The 19,901-nt window shown below is 45.3% G+C and overlaps 1 long non-coding RNA gene across 1 annotated transcript; it reads left to right on the top strand.

The window, feature by feature from the left end:
• The first annotated feature begins 10,550 nt into the window (after positions 1-10,550).
• Positions 10,551-12,194, top strand: LOC135368275 (uncharacterized). The gene is made up of 3 exons (XR_010414735.1): positions 10,551-10,642; positions 11,211-11,271; positions 11,676-12,194. It is a non-coding gene; the product is annotated as an uncharacterized LOC135368275 (long non-coding RNA).
• Positions 12,195-19,901: the final 7,707 nt, after the last annotated feature.

Genomic DNA, 19,901 nt, shown 5'->3' on the forward strand with positions numbered 1-19,901 from the left:
TGAACCTCCCGTTGCCCACTCGCAAACGTTTCGTTTTCTTTTTTGTCATTGTTGCTTACACACAAAAAAAAAAAACAAGGAACATGAAAAAAACGCACACACATTTTCCCGACAGTGGCATCCGGGAAACCAATCATTTGACTGCCAGTTCCGCAATCGCATGCACTGCTATATATGCGTAAATTTACGTCCGGTAGTCATCTTCACACACCAGCGAAGTCACACGGAAAAAAAAGGAAAGAAGAAAGAAAGGAAGAAAAAGTACGAAAAAGGGGGATATAGAGAGAGAGAGAACGTTTGGGAAGAAGTTCTCCTTCCTCTCGGAAGTGACTTAGGAATGCCACCGCACTGCGCGCAACCTGACGCTGCTGCTGCTGCTGCCCTCTTTCCGGTGCAGACCCAGAAATGGGAATCGCAGAAAATATATTTTAAAAACCCTCCCGACCTGCCGAGTTCCCCGACCTTGATTCTTCTACACTCCCGTTTCCGTCCGCAGTGCTGGTGGGGAGCGGTCTCTTCTTCTTTTTCTTTTTTTTTCTTTTTGCTCCCGTGTTTCGCCCGTCGCCTTTCACTAGGGAATTTCGGAGAGACGGCACCGACCCAGTTGTGAGACTACGACATCAATGCGTAAACAAGAAAACTGGTTTTCCGGGCAGTTGGGTACGCTATACCCTATCCCTAAGAATCATCCTCTGCGTTCACAGCGTGTGATCTGCTCGGGTGTCTCCTAAACCGCCGCAAAAAGACGGACATGTGCAACCGATCTAAAATTTAAGTCTGCGCGGCACAGATCCGTACGATAATTAGACATCTACGCTCCTGAAAGAGAACTGCCTAACAAGGATAGCCATTGCACAGAATGGTACACTCTTAAAAATGAACTTCACCGCATAGCACGCTCTTAGCCAACCATAATCTCGAATGATATCGTTATCTGCCCCGATTTGTTGAAAACGGGAGGCGTACGCCATTTTTGTGACAATTATGAACCGCATAAGTGTCACAGAAAAGGCGTACGCCTACCGCTTTGAACAAATCAGGGCACACAGCGATATCATTCGAGATAATGGTTGGCTAAGAGCGTGCTATGCGGTGAAGTTCATTTTTAAGAGTGTACCGTTGTCACTCCTGGTTAGTGGGTAAACGTGGGGAGCGCGTCGTAAGTGTCACATAGCATGCTCCTATAGCCAACCATCATCTCGAATGATATCGTTATCTGCCCTGATTTGTTGAAAACGGGAGGTGTACGCCTACTTGTGACAATTATGAACAGCATAAGCGTCACAAAAAAGGCGTACGCCTCTCGTTTTCAACAAGTCAGGGCAGATAACGATATCATTCGAGATGATGGTTGGCTAGGAGCGTGCTATGCGGTGAAGTTCATTTCGAAGAGTGTAGGAGCGCGCTGTGCGGTGAAGTTCATTTATAAGAGTGCACATAAGGCAGTGAATGCCAATCATTGCGGAGAATGACATCGTTATCACCCCACTCTTGTGGAAAGCGTGGAGCGTACGCCTTTTTGTCCGTTTCCCGAATGATAGAGTAATCGCTTCTGATTCGAAGAGAGATGGGGCGTACACCTTTTTGTGTCACTTATCATACATCCAAATTGACATAAAAGGGTGTATGTTCTCTTCTCTCTTCAAATCAGAAGCGATGATCCTATCATCCGTGGCAATGGCTCGCGACAGCGTGCATATCCGGTGAAGTTCAATGTTTAGAGCGTATAGCTCGCTTTGTCGCTTACAGGCGGCTTTGAAGGAAAAGAAAACGGCGCTGTAAGTTACGCAGAAGCTGCTTACTTTTTACATGGCAGTGCACCGGATCACAAAACAGGCAAGACAATGCAGGTTCTAAAGGACGTGCGTGAAGGAAAGATTTTTCTTCGGGGCACCGGTCCCTTTTCTACTCTATGATGAGCCTGCTTACCCATGTGCTGTGTGTGTGTTTTTGTGTGTTGTGTTTTTGCCTTGCATTCTTTTGATGTTGTCTCACTGACTCCACTGACAATCGCCCTTATTGAGCGTCGTTCATCATCTCATCGTCAGGACGGATCTCAACCTGTTCGCTGTGCTTTGTGGTAGTGGGCCGTTCCTCATGCGGCAAATTTTCCCATTCATCATCATTACTTTATCTGCTGCTGTTGTCGTTGTTGTTGTGGTGAAGGACGTGCGATTTGAACGCATTGGACACCCGTCGCAGCCACCGGACACCTCTCATCAGACTATTTTTGTTTTGAAACCTGGAAAGGAAAAACGATTGAAGGGGAAGAGATTCCGGAGGACTCGGAGATGACAGGAGCAGTCGCAGCACTTTCCTTTCCCTTTTTATTATTTTTATTTCTTATTTTATTTTTTATTTCTTTTTGTGTCAAAGAAGCTTCAAGGGAACCTTCTGCTATGTGCGTTGTACTTCATAAAGGTCGAGGTCTCTGGGCCGCGATCTTCCTTGTCGGACCGAGAGCTTTTCAGCACCCCCTCGTGAGCCTCCAACACCCAAGAATCAATGAAATAAATTGAAATAAAACGCAGCGAATTACAGCGAAACTCGCTGTTTAAGAGATCACACTCCAAAACAACCATCATTGTGAGTGATACCGCTTTCTCTCTCTCTCTCTTTTAACACTTTGCATTTGGAATAATGTGTCCGAAACACTTCCTGCTTCCAAAATTCAGGAGGCGGAACAATACCATCCTTGGCGGTGTTATGTGACCGAGTTATCAACTTCAACACCCATAGCATGGTGAAGGTCAACCATTGCACAGCGCGATACCGTTAGGCACTCCTGATTTGTGGGAAGCGCTGGACGTAAGCGTTTTTGGTGACAATTAACCCAGATCGTGTTTCCAATCGGAAGACGCTCAAAGCCCACCGAGCCTGCCTACTTCATTCCGTCATCTCATCATCTTGTCAATATTTAATCATCATGTACAGCTGCATTCGTGACGATGCTCACACACTGTTAAAACAAAACTTCACCACACAGCACGCTCCTAACCAACCATCATACCAAATGATATCATTCTGTGTCATGATTTGTTCAAAACAGGGGGGAGGCGCCTATCTGGGACAAGATAATCTGTCCCAGATAGGAGCCTCCTCTCATCAAATCAATGCACAGAATGATATCATTTGGAATGATGGTTGGCTAGGAGCGTGCTATGTGGTGAAGTTCTGTTTTAACAGTGCACACTCTTAACAATGAACTTCACCGCATAGCACGCTCCTACCCAACCATCATCTCGAATGATATCGATATCTGCCCTGATTTGTTGAAAACGGGAGGCGAACGCCTTTTCTGTGACAATTATGAACAGCATAAGTGTCACAGACAAGGCGTACGCCTCCCGTTTTTAACAAATCAGGGCAGATAACGATATCATTCGAGATGATGGTTGGCTAGGAGCGTGCTATGCGGTGAAGTTCATTTTTAAGAGTGCAGGTGACGATGACCAACAACGGCAAGCTGTTTCCACCACCTCCACTTTGTGGCAACTAAATCATAACTGCATAAGTGGCACAAAAAGGCGTACGCCTCCCGTTTTTAACCAATCAGGGGGCAGAATGATGCCATTTGGGATGCTGGTTGGCTGAGCGCGTTCTGTGCGCTGAACAACGGCAAGCTACCTCGACACCCCCCTCTGTTTTAACATCCCATCACGTTTTCTCTTAATTTGGACTTATGTAAATTATACAAAGAAATTAATGTACAGTTCCAATTTTCAACGGGAAGGTATCTTCTTCAGTTTCGTGGCATTCATTCCCAATAACTGACGCAGGCTTATCAATACGCGAATAATAATAACAATAATAATTAAAAAAGACTGCTTCTGATCTTTCTGTACGTGCTACGACATGTACCTGTAGAACATTATATCTTCTTTATATAGTATCCGCAAAGAATGGCCAGAAAAACATCCGAGGAGAGCACTCAAAAGAAAGAAAACGATATTTACGCATATCTCACGCCTAAATAAAAACTAATAATGGAGGGGAGTTGTTGTTCAAAATGGCTCGTATCTGCGTGAATCGCACGCACCCCGGCCTTGTCGTTCTCATGACACATCGTCCCTTCCCAACGACCTGCTTCCCAGAGAGGGGCGGGGTCTCCCAGTGACCTCTCCCCAACCGGCAGTGGAAAGGTCGCGGGGACATGGGAAAGTCGGCGACGCCTTTTCTCCCTAACTTTGCTCACCGGAACTCCTGCCGACGACCTCGGAATGTGTAAACGATGGCATCCGTCTTAAAGGGCAACATCGTAAAGAACGGAGCCGCTTCGACAAATTCAATTTTAAAAGGACCGGGAGAAGAAAAGAAAAAAAGAAAAAAAGGCGGGACTGTGACACTTAGGGCAAAGGAGCACTAATATGTGGGAAGGCGTGAAATCTTAGTCGAGTTCCGGCACTATTTTCGCGCGTGACGAAATAAATTGTGAAATTCATTGTGAGCCCTATACGCTCTTGAAACAGCACTTCCCCGCATAACACTCCCGTACATTCTAAAATCGGAACATCACCGCATAGCGCGGGAAAAGCGCCAACCGTCACAGAGTATGACACCGTTAGCAGTCCGGATTTGGGGATAGCGAGGGCCCCACGCCTTTTTGGGACAACTGCGTAAGAGTCCCAGGTGGTAGTGGTGATGAGGTAGTTTGCCGTACAGTTTTAAAAGTGAACTTCACAACATAGCACGTTCCTAGCCAATTATCGAACCCGAGTGACATTTCTCTTTTCTTCTTTGTCCTCCCCTTTTCTTTTCTTTCTTCCCCCATTTTCATTTTTTGGAGTAGCAAGACGACCTCCGTCTGGCTGATCTTTCCTTTCTTTTTTCTTAATAAACCACCACAGACATTTGGGGTAGTTTTCACGCATGCATACCGGACCGCTTATAGGGTGGAAAGGTCATCCAACGAGAATGAAGATGCTTTAAAGTAACGTGACAGGCCGGGAGTCAGATCCAACAGGGAATACGAAACAAACAAAAGACACACAAGAAAAAAAAAAACATCAATTGCCATATCTTAATTTTTTTTCGGTTACTGACTTCTTCGTTACTGGAAGTACTATGTTCCTTAAAGCCCGGTCGGTAAGTTTTGCGTTAGTTGACGGATTTTCAGACCCAGGAATCCTCGGAACATACGAAAAGGAAGCACCTAAGTTCTCTATCCTGAGGTCTCTTCTTAGAGAAGTATATCTCTGTGCAAATCAAGTATCATTTGATAGACGAAAGTGCGACGGCGAACCCAGTAAAATTCGGCAAAGCAAGCTGGCTTGAACGCGAACAACGTATCTATACCGTCGTCCTTCACTCTAAAAACACAACTTCACCGCATAGCACGCTGTGCGCCAACCGCCGCCACGAATGATAGGGTTATCGCTTCTTATCTGGAGAGAGAGAGAAGGGGTACGCCTTTTTGCGTCAATTATTATATATCCACATTGACACAAAAAGGCGTACGATTCCTTCTCTTTTCGAATCACAAGCGATAACTCTATCATCCGTGGCAATGATTGGCGCACAGCGTCGTATGCGGTGAAGTTCTGTTTTTACATAGAGTATTCTCTGGAAGAAAAAAAAAAAAGAAAAGAAAAACCCTGAAAGAATGTTGCTGTCTTGAAGAGCAAACGCGGCCACACCGCTGTACACAGTGCCAAGGAGGTGTCCTATAACCTTTAAATGAGCTCCGCAGCGCCCCCAATCAATAAATGTAGACGGCGGCAATGGAAAAGCGAGAGCCGACCCATTGACATTCCCCGTGTCCCAACCTTTCCTTCCTTGCGGACATTGCGCTAGAACGCCTCCACAAAACACAGTCAGCATTGTGCTACGAAACGGACGATGCTGACCAGTTAAATTTCTTTCACTGTTTTCTTTTCTTTCTTTTATCCTTGTCCTTCTTCTTTTTCTTTTCTTTTCTTTTTTTTTTACAATGGCACATCCGAAAATTCCGAAACGGACAGTAAAGTAGGAAGAGGTTCGTCCTTTAGTCGCGTGCATATTCTAGGACATGTTTGGTGTCCTCCGCGGAGCCGACTTATTTACAGCGCAATAGTAGGTCGCATGACACCCAGTACCTCTGGGTTTGCTTGCCTGTTTTTCTTTTTAATATAGATGTTTATTTAGTACTAAACGCCCCAAGGCCTACATTAATGTAATTAACGTTACACGCGTGTGGGAATGCAGTAGTCGGCGTGACAAAAAAAAACATCGTTTCAACAGCAGTGATCAGTAATCAAATGCCTTTAATTATCAGCATCGGTTATTATCACTAACAGCATTAAAAAACATACATTACACAAAGGGAGAAACCCTGAAATTGCACACATACAGGGTTCAAAGAACGAAGAAACCCTGAAAATTGTATCGTGTAGCTCGACATACTCCTGTCACGCTGGGTTACGTTACGCGCGGCGCTATCAAAGCACTGTTTGTTAACTCTCGGATTCTGCGTACGACCTAGAATAGGCTCACTAATTTTGTGACTCATCTAACCAGCCAACAATACAAATAGACCTGTTATCGCCAACTGTAGGATGGGACACCCAAGCGCCACCTGTGGCACGCAAGGGCTCATGGGAACTTAGAGCGCCTTAGAGCATTACGAGACGGACAGAGGCGGAGGTAGAAGAAGAACAACATCCCCGGTGTGCGCAACGGCAGCGTCACCCGGGGTAAACCATAACCGAAGCAGACAACGGAGTGGTGTCGCTCAAAATTCCCATGCTGCTTTGCGCCGCGCGCTTGGTGCTCGCGCATCTTTGTAAAATCGTCTATTACGCCACCCACTGAATAAAATTTTCCCACACACATGTTTCCATAGGTAGATCTCCTGCTTGAAGACAATACACATGTTTCTGACGTACATCGTAAAAAACGAAAGAAATCGAAAGGAAGAAAGGTCGGTTTGAAAGCAGAGGCATATGCAACCTTCGTGTAAATAGGCGTCGATTGATTTTCATCTGTGACACATAAGTAATCGTTGTGGACAAAACATTTTCAGAAAAATAACGTTTCTGACGGATATGTGGCACCGGTAGTTCCTGCTCTTCGTTTTTAGCACGAGGGCAGTACTATTTTTTAGGCGAAGTGCGGGCAAGCTTACGCTTGTCCCATCCCACTGTTCGCAATAAAAGGACCTAACTACTTTCTTGAGCATACGGAGAAATCCCCGGGACCTTGTTAATTCGAATTACCGGGCACTGTTGGAGTCTTCAGCGGCCTCACCATGCCTAAGGACTTCACCCCCACGGAAGGCCTCTGCTTCACTGTAGAGGCTCCTGTTGAAGAATCATATGCTCGTGAATACTACACTCTAAATATTTTCACACCTTTAAAGGTGTAAAATTGGTGTATTCTCATGTATTACACCTATTTTACACCCTAGAACCTTGGCTTGAAAATTTTCGAGGGTGTAACTATGGTGAATTACACCCTTTTATGAGACATTGTCAGGAGGGTGTGATGAGGGTGCAACAGAGGGTGTATTTGGAGGTGGGACAGGCTCCATTACACAGGCTAAACGTATTCCTGTTCCTGTGCAGTGTTGGAGTGCTTGTGGTACTCAGAACTTAAGCTTGTGATACAAGTTGTGATATAAAGACCAAATGCACAGTTACTCAACATTTGGTACACTGTCATTTAACCCCTCAAGGTTAGATGACTGGAAAATATAAAATTACTACTATGTGATAAAGCTGTATTAAGTGATACGTTTGAATACCTTCATGCCTACGTAATGTATGATATGTATGCTGCATGGCATAATGTCAACCTAATAAAAGCTTAACTATTCAGTTCCTGTGGTTGTGTCATATATGTATGATGCCCGCATATACCCACATCGATCACCTATAACATGTGTGTGCTGTGCAACATATGTCTGCAATGTCCTATTTTTGACTTCACACAGGGTACAGCTGAGTAGTACACCTGGGAAGTATTACAAGTTCAGTGTGAGAAAAGTATATTCTTTAAAGAATATTTTGCATGGCTGTGACCGAAGAGTGATGCCAAGAGAGCCACAATGACACTCCAAAGTAGGGGCTTTTTGTAAAAACTAGAAACAGTATACTTTCGCAATGAAGCTGTAATTTCAACTTTCCTTTCTTTTTTTCTTAATAAACATATTCCCTCCTGTGGTAATTTCCAGCTGCCTCTTCCATGGTTTGCAGGTTAACCCCCCCCCCCCCCCCATAACACCCTTCCACACAATTACACCCTTGATGTCTTGAAGGTGTTGCGTTACACCTTAAAAGGTGCGCGCCATGCACATGTTCTTTTACACCTTTTAAGGTGTAAAATTATTTAGAGTGTATCATAATCATACGTCGTGAATACTATCACCGACGTTGTTGGGCTAGATGGCCTAGATACCGACCAGTATCAAGGGGGTACATAGTTTCTCACTACACAACCGCCGCCTACCACAAACTCCTCAAGGTGGATAGCCTCGTATTTGGCGAAACGCAGGTACCCGTGAAGCCACTAGGGCTGCACGTTATTCGTGTGGCTTGTATGTATCTACACCCTCGGACGTCCCTGATGAATACCTCCTTCGTACCCTCGCTCCGTTTGGAAAAGTCGAGAAGTTGGAAAAGATGTACTCGAAATATAGACCAGCGAACAAAAATGACCACAGAGTTGCATGAATGCAAATGAATGAAATTAACCAAGTCCCAAACTTCGTTGGGGTTATTGGTCACTGTGTCACCTGCGACTGTTCAGGAGTACGCCGTGCTTGCAGTAAATGCAAACGCGAAGGTCACTATATACCGGGCCGCCTGTAGTACGCCGTTTTGTGCACGTTGCTCAAGGCTCGGGCACCAAGCAGGCGAATGCACCTCGCAATGTCATCGGTGCAAAGGCAACCAAGCTACGGCTGACTGCATCCGCAAGCGGACGTTCGCTGACATTTTCCGACCACCAAAGCCGCAGTCCTTCCACGACAGCAAGCGTGGACCCAGCTCCGCTTGGGCCTGCCAACGAAGTCTCCACAGTGGAACCAATTCCCCAAACTGACCATTGACCAACAACGTGACGACCCAATGGATGAACGTGAGAGCGTTTCTTTCGATGTCATCGATAACAATCCACGTGAGCAATTGCTGAATGAGGCAGAACCCCCTCCAAGTGAGACCGTACCGTCCAATATTACTTGCTGCGCTAAACCTGAAGTGACCCTATAGATGCATCTGCATCATCCTGTTGTGATTGCCTAACCGAAGAGAAAGCCACAGAGGTAGGAAGCGACAGCTACTCAACGACTTCTGACGTAAAGAGCGATACTACGACACGTCTGCCACCATCTTAAGAGAGCACATGAATACCGGGACACGCATGGTAAGCGATAGCGAGAGTTCTACAAATAATGACCTAACTACATCCGGGAAACACCAACATGCTACAACGACGTCGAGCGAAGGTTCTGTTCCGACAAAGAAGAGAGCCAACCTGGCGAGCGACTTACACCGCGAACTGAAGTGAGATCTGTTTGGAGATTTTGACACCTCGTCTGACTAGAGTATTCATAATGTGGGTCATAACAACTGGCGACTTGCTGTGCAGCTCGTCCTCCTCTTTCTATAGCAATGGATTTGCGAGTATGCACTCTCAACGTACAGGGATATTTCGAAATCCCGATAAACAGGCACCAGTAATTAATTTCGCCGTAGCTGCCAGAATAGACATTTGCTTCTGCAGGAAACTATAATTTTACTACAGTGCAAGAGGTAGCATCGTTCAGACAATGTTTCCATGTGAACTGTTTTTTTTTCTTTTTTTTTTATCCTAGCATCCATTCGTTTTACTGGTGTGACAGTGATTATTTTTCGACGGGCTTTCTTATTAGGCGCTTTCTGGACTCCAGACAGTGAGGGCCGCGTCATCGCTGTGGACATAAACATTGCGGGAAACAGGCTTCGTATAGTTAATGTGTATGCCCCTTGCTCAGATGAGCTCCACCAATGCATTTTTCACAAATCTTGATGTTCACCTGTTACGCCAACGTTCTACATTTCTTGTGGGAGACTTCAACTATGTCTCGAACGACGTGAGAGATGTGCGAGGACCTGTGTTGCTGGACGACCTGTGTGGAGTGGTCGAGAATTGCTCAGAATTGTACAGCAATTCGAATTACAAGACGCGTACACTCTTAAAAATGAACTTCACCGCATAGCACGCTCCTAGCCAACCGTAACCTCGAATGATATCGTTATCTGCCCTGATTTGTTGACAATGGGAGCAGCTCGCCTTTTTTGTGACGCTTATGCTGTTCATAATTGTCACAAAAAAGGCGTACGCCTCCCGTTTTCAACAAATCAGGGCAGATAACGATATCACTCGAGGTTATGGTTGGCTAGGAGCGTGCTATGCGGTGAAGTTCATTTTCAAGAGTGTAGGAACTAACACGCGGTACCGAGTGTGTGTACAGCTGGCACCAAGGACAAAGCAGCCCGAGCTTGGATCGATTTTACCACTGATCTCGATTGTAAAAGGCTGGATCGCGGATAGGGAGTGCGAGCGTGAAGAAACCGGCCGCCATCTTAGTGTACCCACAACAGTCGCCGCAGCGATCATGGCAACTTCTTGCAATTACGGTCGTACCAACCGTACTGGCAAGGATACAGGGCCTAAATTTATACAGGTGAGTCACTCTTTATCGAGGAATAAATAGGCGTCCATTCTGTATATTTAGTTGACCATTATGAAGCGTTTTTTTGCCCAAAACTAGCACTGGATGCAGGTTGCTTGATCGCTCTTCCGACGTTCAATCGAGCACACTTGCATTTTACCCGGCGGCAAATACGGTTTGAGTGCATAACATGCTTGAAAGAACATGTTACACTACACAGGCAGTGTTGTCATCAATATATGTGCAAGCACTCAAGCGCTTTTTCGCATGCACTGCTACCATGGTACACGGTGTTCTCTGCGGAAGCAAGTGCCACATTCATTTCTTTGAATTACCTTCGCGCACAAGTTCGGTATTACGTCATGATGAGACCACCATTGTCACCTTTTTTCATGTATTGGTATTGTTTTGTGCCTTGGTTTGATTTGTGACAAAGAATCCTACGTAACGGTGGTGTGGCGCGACTTGAATAACGCCTTTGTGTCTGAGCTATATCGTCAGCTTGTTACGATAGCAATAATTTGTAGCGTGTCGTGCTATATGTAGCAGTTTTTAAGGCAAAAGTGGTCTCTCAATACAGGTTTCGTCATGAGGGCTACCCAGTGAATAATCTGTGCAGTGTGATACGGCTGGGTGTACAGGTAAGTATCACGTTCCTCATCCACTGGTTTCTACTTTACAGGAAGGAACAACCTCAGTGCACGTGGTTAGCCTCTCTCAGTTTTACATAGTTTCTTACATGATCACATCAGAAACACACCTTATACTTTAGGCTCCTTCACCCAGCAATATAATAATTAGAGATTATAATTCTTTTTAGAAGAGTTCCCCATATTCTTTTTAGAATAGTTTTTAATCTTTTTAATTTTTAGAAGATACAGGGATTGTAAACCATGTTTTAAACTGATGTTTTAACATTTGTCCAATGCATTTATTAAACAATATAATACATTTTTAACTGGTTGCACCCAAACCAATGTTCTGATGTATTATTTCCTTTGTTGTCGATGCACCATAAAAATTGGAATAATCATCATCAATGCAGGTTACTTCACAGCTGCCTCGACATACTCAAGAAATGGGTGCAGAACCTGCGTAATGCCCACAAACTTTGACTACCACAGCACCTCCAGGAAGTAAAGGCATATGTGTCACATGGGATTTTTAAAGGCATTCACAGTATATAATACCTTGTATGAACTGTTGTAGGTCTAAGCAGCCTCTACAGTACACTCTCAGAAATTAAAACTTGTCAGGGAACTGTGATAATTGTTTCAGTTAATAGGTATGCACATACACGCTATAAGAAGAAAATTATTTATTGAGAATGCACTTCTCTGGCTACTCATGTTGTTTACATCTACTGTTGATCACATTCATTTATCACATATTATATTCTTATATATTATTATTATATTATCACATATTCGATCACATTAAATTTAAAATTTAGCATATATGAGAAAATATCACGAGGGAAGTCGCTATTCATTGCTCATTCCAACCTAAAATTGAGAGAGTGTACCTCACCATTGTCATTCCTAAAATATATATTGCCATTGTAGCAAGGTCACAAAACAACAAATGAAGTCTTTTGCGAACTCCCTGCACGTTCATTGTACCCTGAAACGCATAAGTGCAAGAAATAAATCTTGAGCTTGAATAAACTTGATGTTGTATAAACTTGACATAAAAATGTTGAATAATATAATGAATGATATAAAATATTGAATAAACTTGAACTGGTATATTCACTTTACTCATCATCAGTGATCTTCATTACAAAAGCATATCGTGTTAGACTTTTTTGTTTGCCCTTCACAGACTGGGTACACGAGGGCCAAAATGACAAAATCACAACTGTTTTAGTCTCCAAATAGTCCTGTTGCAATTTGAAGACCATACGTGGAGGTGCATTTTTTGGAACATGCTCCACATAACAAGCATGACAAAGTCAGCACTGGATAGCAGGACCCCGTCCCCACGCAGCTTTTCTCACGCTACAGTTGTATTCAACAAAAGCATGTGAGTGCTGGAGAAGGACATTCAGTTTGGCACAACCGCGCCTGCAAATAATCAGAACAAATAAAGGAAGAAGCAAACAAACATAGAAGGGCTGTACTTCAAAAAGAGATAAGTTCTGTGTCTCAAGGAGGTGTTACCACTTTCTAAGTAACTTAATTGATTAAGCTTACATCACTACCTGATTAACTGTCCTAACGAGTGTGATCTAATTGCGTGAAGCAATTATTTGGGCTGCTTCGGTGTGTCCATATTTGCGAGGCAAAGCACCGCTGTCGTTTACTAAAAGACTCTTTCTAAGTCGACGCTTGATATAAATCATACTAAACGCATACACGGCTAAAACGCCGGCTGTGATTCTACAGAACGATCTCTTTCTGCCATGCGAGTATATCTTTTCCCGGACCGTTCTTTATGAAACAATTTTTGTCCAGAACGCAGTACGGGATATTATATACATGGTTGTTGTTAACCTCAAGTCGTTTCTTATTGAAATATTGGCTGGGAAACGTGCTGTAGTACAATCCCCAGCGCTGCACTGCAGTGACGGTCTAGTTTCGGAATGCAAAACATAACGTAATTAAGAATCGAACGGCAGGACGCTTGTGAAACACTGTTAGGATACATAAGTATACTGGCACCGTACAAAATTGTGTGATGACAAACAACGATCAATGCTAGCAGCGCAATAAATACTCACAATCTCTGTTGCCTCCCATTGTTTTCTATGGGCACACACAGCACTTTAGGGCCCACCAACATGGCGGCCCGAAGGCACGCCTCTCCCCCACGAGCCCCTCTCCCATGCGCGATCCAGCCTTTATACATAGAGATCAGTGGATTTTACGTACCACAAGAATACACAAGCTATGTGCGGAGGTGCGATGTATTTCAAGTTTCCCAAAGTGGAAGGTATGTTTCAGAGCACCGAGCCGTCGTGATGACGTTACGTGTACCTCAAGGGGCAGAGCGAATTCCTCTACCGTGGAGATTGTCTCACGGTATGCTTTACGTGATGAAGATACGATAACGACAGTAAACTAATTATTGTCTGAAAGACTACTCGACACAGAGACGACATTCGACGGTTCGTCAAAGATAAAGAAAGATTTCTCTCCACTTCACAGCAATGGGTCGGTCGAAAGCTTGCCAGCGTACCAACCAACTAAATGTTCTGACGAAGAACATACGCATAACTCGACGTTCCAGTGTGCTCTGTTTGAAAGTAATGACATACCTTGACTGTCTGGAGGCAGAACGAATGGGTCTCTTGAAGTCTAGCACTGTGGAAGCCCGACTAGAATTTTTCCGGTCCCGGTGTGTTGCAGGGCCAGGGTCCTTGAGCTACCTACGTTCCAGACGATTTATCGATCCGGAGGCAACTACAGCTGCGGAAAACACCGTCAGGAATACAGCTGCTCCGTCAAGAACAGATCGCCAGGCATTTCAGCAGTTCTTTTCTCGACAGTTTTCCTCTGAGGCAACTGCGGAGCTCCCTCGTCTCCAAGTACTACAGTCCCTGCATAAACTCTCAGACGAGGAACGCTACTTTTTGATATCCTCTGTGACTAAAGAGGAATTTGGCAACGCAGTGAAGAAGCTGAAAAGCGGATCTTCACCAGGACCAGATGGGTTACCGAATGCCTTCTGCAAAACGTTTTGGCCTGCTATCCGCAATTACTTCCAGCAATATATTCAGTGGCTACTAACCTCCTCTACATGGTACCCCAAATTCGCGGCCAGTTACGTTGTCATCATTCCTAAAGATAACAGTAATCTCAGTGACGACATACTCCTTGCCTGCCAGCGGTACGAAGATCAACGGTCCAGATCACCGCCCATCTATAGGCTACCGACAGCTTTCCCTCGTGGTGCTACTTGGCCCAACTCAGCATGCTGAAGTCACGTGTGCGCTGGCACAATTCCTTCGAGAATCTAAACTCTTGGGCACTCTCTGATACCTCCTATATGACTGTCTGCACAACGATTAGTGAAGGAGCTGTCTTTTCCTGTACTTCTTCAAAATTGTTTGTGTCTCTGCTGCTTTTATTTTCCTTTTGTTTGTTTGTTTTTAGGAATAGCAAGCCTACATCATGGCTAACCTTTCCCTTCTGTTTTCCCTCTTTTTTAGCAGAATTGAACATATGCCCTCCCCCCCCCCCCCCCCGTGACCCGTCAACGTGGCGCCCAATTTCTCTACTTAAGAGTGACGACAAGATCGTCATGGCCGTTCTTACAACAAGACTAAACAGTGTGATGGAGAGCATTGTACATCCAACCCAAGTGTTCAATGTGCAAAGTCCACAGCACTCTCCGGCGTTCGGGACATGACACAATACACATAATTTCGTCGGTCAAGTGGAGCACTTTTGTCTCTGGATCAGTCGAAGGCGTTTGACAGGGTAGCGCATTCTCATCTGTTTTGCCTTCTTAGCGAATATGGACTTCCGGCAGAGTTTTCCCAGTGGATCAAAACGGCATACAACCACCAAACCAGTACCCTACTGTTCGGCAATACCATTGGTGGCAATACCATACCTTTCGTATAGAGCGCGGTGTCAGACAAGGCTGCCCAATGTCACCACTGCTAGTTGTTATCAGCTTGAACCCGTTTCTTCGCCGTATTGTCTCATGTAACAGAGTGAATAGATTACCCGTCCCTGGTTCTGGCACTTGGAAGGTGACAGATTATGCTGATGACATCACACGTTTCCTACACGACCCGCACTCGCATACACATCTTGGACTTGTTTGATCAGTCCGCTTTGTATTCTGGTGCAAGCTTGAACAAAGACAAGAGCAAGTTGCTCTTGTTAGGTATAGTTTTAGCCTCAATCAAGTGGATTTTGCCGAGTGCCCTACACTTCGCATCTTAGGCGTTCTCTTTACAGCTAAGGGGTTGTCACTGTCAAACTGGACACAAGCAACCTTGGAAATACAGAAAAGGGCAAGAAAAGTTGTTGCAAAAAAAGGGCTTCAGTGGAGCACCTATAGTCAAGTGTCTGTCACAGACTTGACACAACGCTGGGGAATGCCCCGAGGACGACAGATCAAGGGCACATCTGTCCAAGCTGCGGGCTGGAGAAGCGTTCGTGAAGATTGCTTAGAAAATCAAATTTTGTGCCGCTATGCAGACGACTTCCAAGAACTTTTGAAGCGCAACAGCAAGCTGCAGCGAAGTTTGGAAAAGCCCTCTCCCGACTAGCTGAGGGAAGCGCTAGTGATGGCCACTAACTACTTCTAGAGTAGTTTAACTATAACTACTAACTACTTCGCAATGGAGTAGTTTAACTAGTAGTTCAACTACTTTTCAGGGGAGGTAGTTCAGGGAGCAAATAAGTTCGATACATTCTTCCAAAATGAGAAATATAGTTGGTTTGGCAATCGGGGACCCGTTAGTTGCCAAAAGACCTGGGGAGCTCAAAACGAAACCGAAACTTCTGAAGGTTCCTTCTACTACTTCCTGTACCATGCGTGACGTCACCGGTAGTCTCGTGTGAGCCACCGGCTGTTTTTCGGGCTCGCGCTTTGTAACTTCTTCGTGTCGCATGGATGACCAGTCGTCTGATTCCTCGATTTCGTTTTAAAATATTCGCCAGCGGTAACAGCAAAACCTACAGAAAGCCGTACACGAAGAATACCGGTGAGGTGAAGCACAGTGTTGCTGGACTGCTTTTCCGCTGGAGGAGCGCCTAATCACTCAAAGGAAAATATTTATTTTCTAATCATCTGGGCCACTTGGGGATGTGAAATTGTATTCACTGAAATATCATACGGTACGGATTGATGTCGCACTGTTACCTCAACACGTTTTTGGTGCGGAGTCTCCCGTTAACGTTGTCCATCAACACCGCTCCCATTCTATAGGGTTCTTGGACACCTAAATATAGAAGTGATAAAAGTGAAGATTTAGTACACATGCACGGCACAATTGCTCTGCACCTCCGTTCTCATCAAACAAGTATAGCTCAAGGTAAAAGTCGGAAGCACAATCGTGCCGTAAAGCTTGCGGCAAAATCGGAAGTACCGTAGTTGGCGCCTGCAGTAACCTAACTACTGAAGTTAAGTACTCGAAATAGTAGTCTAACTGGTAGTTGCCACTACATTTCTGCAAGTAGTTGATAACAACTTTTTAACTACGATCAGGTAGTTTAACTAGTAGTTTAACTACATGTAGTTATAACTACTGGCCATCACTGGGAGAGCGCATTGGGTAGCATATAGCAAAAGCAAATAGCAAAAAAAAAAGGGGGGGACCTACGGATGGAGGATAGAGGATGAAGGGGTGGAGATGCGTAGAAGGTGCGTGCGTCTTGTCAGGTGCAAAGTGTGCAAAGTGCTAGAGGGGTCGTTGGGTGAGACCCGCCTCCTGCGGAAAGAGAACCTTCACCGCATACCACGCTTCTAGCCGACCACGATCCCGAATGACAACGTTCGCTCCCTTGATTTGATGAAAACGGAGGGCGTACGTCATTTTTGCTGCAATTACGAAACTGCATAATGCCACAAAAATGGCGTACGGCTCCCATTTTCAGCAAATCAGAGGAAAGAACGTTGTCATTCGGGATGACGGTTGGCTACAGGAGCGTGCTATGTGGTGAAGTTCATGTTTAAGAGTTTAGAATGATACCGTTATCATTTTGTAGAAAGCGCGGTTGATCTGCATGGTGATCTGTGGAAAGCGCGGTGCGTACGCCTCTTTATGACAATTAACACAACTGCTTAAGTGCCATAAAAACGCGCAAGTCTCCCGTTTTTTATCCAGTCAGGGGTCAGAACTATGGTATACGGGATGAGTGGTTGGCTAAGAGCGTGCTTATGTGGTGAAGTTCTGTTCAATGCACCCTGTACATTCTTCACCCCTTCATCCTTTTTTCGCAGAACTACGTAGAACTCTTAGGCACAACATATGTGACAAATATTACCTCCTAAAAGGTGTGACTGCTCCACCCTTTTTTCTAAGAGTGCATGTTACAGAGTGAAGGGCGGCTCCATAATGCGCAATCGGGAATGGTTATACCACGTGCTGCGCTCCTAGTCCTAGAGTCCCGTATACATGACATTCTCGGGTAAACATAAACAAGGCCCCATCAGAACTTTCGGTGCCACGAAGACTTCCGGTCCTTCCGCGACGGACGCTCGTAACCAGCCACCGTGCAGAATGATAGCTTTCACTTTCCTGATTTGTTGAAAATGGCTTCTTATGGCAATTTGAATTGTCATAAGAAGGCGTATACGGTCCTCTCTCTCTCTTCTCAAATCAGAAGCGATAACAGTATCAGTCAGCCATAGCGGTCGGCGCAGACCGTGTTTGCTGCGAAACCGGATGTCGTTTTGGCAACAAACCGAAAGCGGTGTAGAAGGGCATGCATACGCCCTTGCTCACGAGGTCCTTGTCCGGATTACTTTCGAGTACCCCGTGCACTCGAGCGGGACTGCTCGACTGTAATGCTCCTATCCATAAGTACCCTGGACAACCATTTGCGCTGCGTATATTTCGCAAGGACTTGCACGTGCCTGTGAGCATTCTAAAGTTCGTACATTTTCCAATGCCACTGGAATCGTGAACTGAACGACTGCGCCACCCGTGTGCCGACTCCCGGTACCGTCAAGATTTCGAGTTGCGGGGCAACGCACGAAAAATAAAGTCCACGCATCCTTCCCGTATTCTTCAAGGAGAAGTTCAAAGAACATAGGTCCTTTCTACGGTGTCCCCCCTGTGGGAGCGGAAGGAACCAGAGCGCCACAAAATTCAAGATGGCCGCCCCCGGAAGTCAATCTACGCTTCCAAAAGAAGAAGAAGAAATAGTGAAGACAGGGTAGGGGGGGTTCGCTTTCTTTATTTGCACTTTTTTGCACGGTGAACAGAGATTCACACTACTGCTCCTCCTTTTCTAAATTTTATTTTAAACGCCGCGAGTAAAGGGCATGGGTTACGACCTGCAGAGTCGCTCAAGGGGAATTCCATTCCGACTCTCTCTCTCTCTCTCTCCCTTTCTTTCTTTGTATGTCCTAAGCATTCCGTCTCCTTTCCTCTGGTGCCCCCCCACCCCGCCACTTTCTGGGGCGGTCGGTGACTTTTAACGGTGATCGCTATACGGAGCATCGCATATCCATTTGGCAACAGGCGTCGTTTGCCAGCTCGGTGATCATCGTCGTTCCGGTACTCGATTCCGGAGCAAACGTCAAACACTATGAGGATGTGCATGCAATGGGTGGACCGGTTATTTGGGCCGCCGAGGGTATAGGGAGTTTTCACCCATATACGCCACGTTGTGACGTGATGGGGATGCCACGATATTCCACCGTTTAAAATCCCTGAATTTCTGAATTAAAGCTTTAATGTGAAGAATGGCGGAATGATAGTGTTGAATAATACATATTACTGACCAACCTCGCAGTATTGCGTGATTTTGACGTCAGTAGAAATCATTGTCATGAATAAAAACCAGGTTTTGGGCGACCGTTAGGCTTAGCATGGCGGTCCAGAGCAGCAAAAATTATTAGATTTAGGTTAGGTTAGTTTAGGTATTTTGTGACAGTTCACCACGCCGTTGGGGGCTACCCACTGTTGGGCACGCACGCAACGCTATACGCTAGCGCCGTTTGGGATTTTGAGCGTATGGGATTCTAAACGGTGGATTCTTAAAGGTGGCATTTCGGGATACCCCCGACGTGCCAGTGACGTAGCATGCTCGTATGCTCCTCCCACTGGTGGTCGCTTTTCGTGCTAGCGGCATTGAAAGATGACAGACTGGGCTATTTTTCAATGCGACAACCGTAGTTTTCCTAAAAGAAGATGTGAGAACGACAATGATGAAGTGTCTTCAGACAAAAGAAGGGTATGGAAGCGATCTGATTCCAAAAGACCATTCAATGCTTAGTTTTCGAGCGAAAGCTAGATAATCTCGGCAGATGCGCCGAAAAAGTGACCACCAGCAAGGCGGCCAATCGCGTTCGTTTTACGTCATGTGAAGACACCCTATAGTGTGTTCTCTCTTCGAGTGTTCATTAACGGAAGTGAAGAGAGTTGTCGTGATCGCGGTATTATTTTGTCGTGCTTCCTCTATTTCTGCGCCGCTGGATCATTGCAATGAAGTTCTCGCAGTCGTAATTCAAATACGCACTTAAAAACTTTCTTGGAAAGCGCAACATCATATCAGACCAGCAGCGTTGGGTTTAGGAAACTCAGACCCAGAGACAGCGTTGTGAACTGTAAAGGAGCAAGTCTACATGATTTTGGGCGATT

This window comes from Ornithodoros turicata, chromosome 9 (assembly GCF_037126465.1).
Source record: "Ornithodoros turicata isolate Travis chromosome 9, ASM3712646v1, whole genome shotgun sequence".
NCBI classification, from domain to species: domain Eukaryota; kingdom Metazoa; phylum Arthropoda; class Arachnida; order Ixodida; family Argasidae; genus Ornithodoros; species Ornithodoros turicata.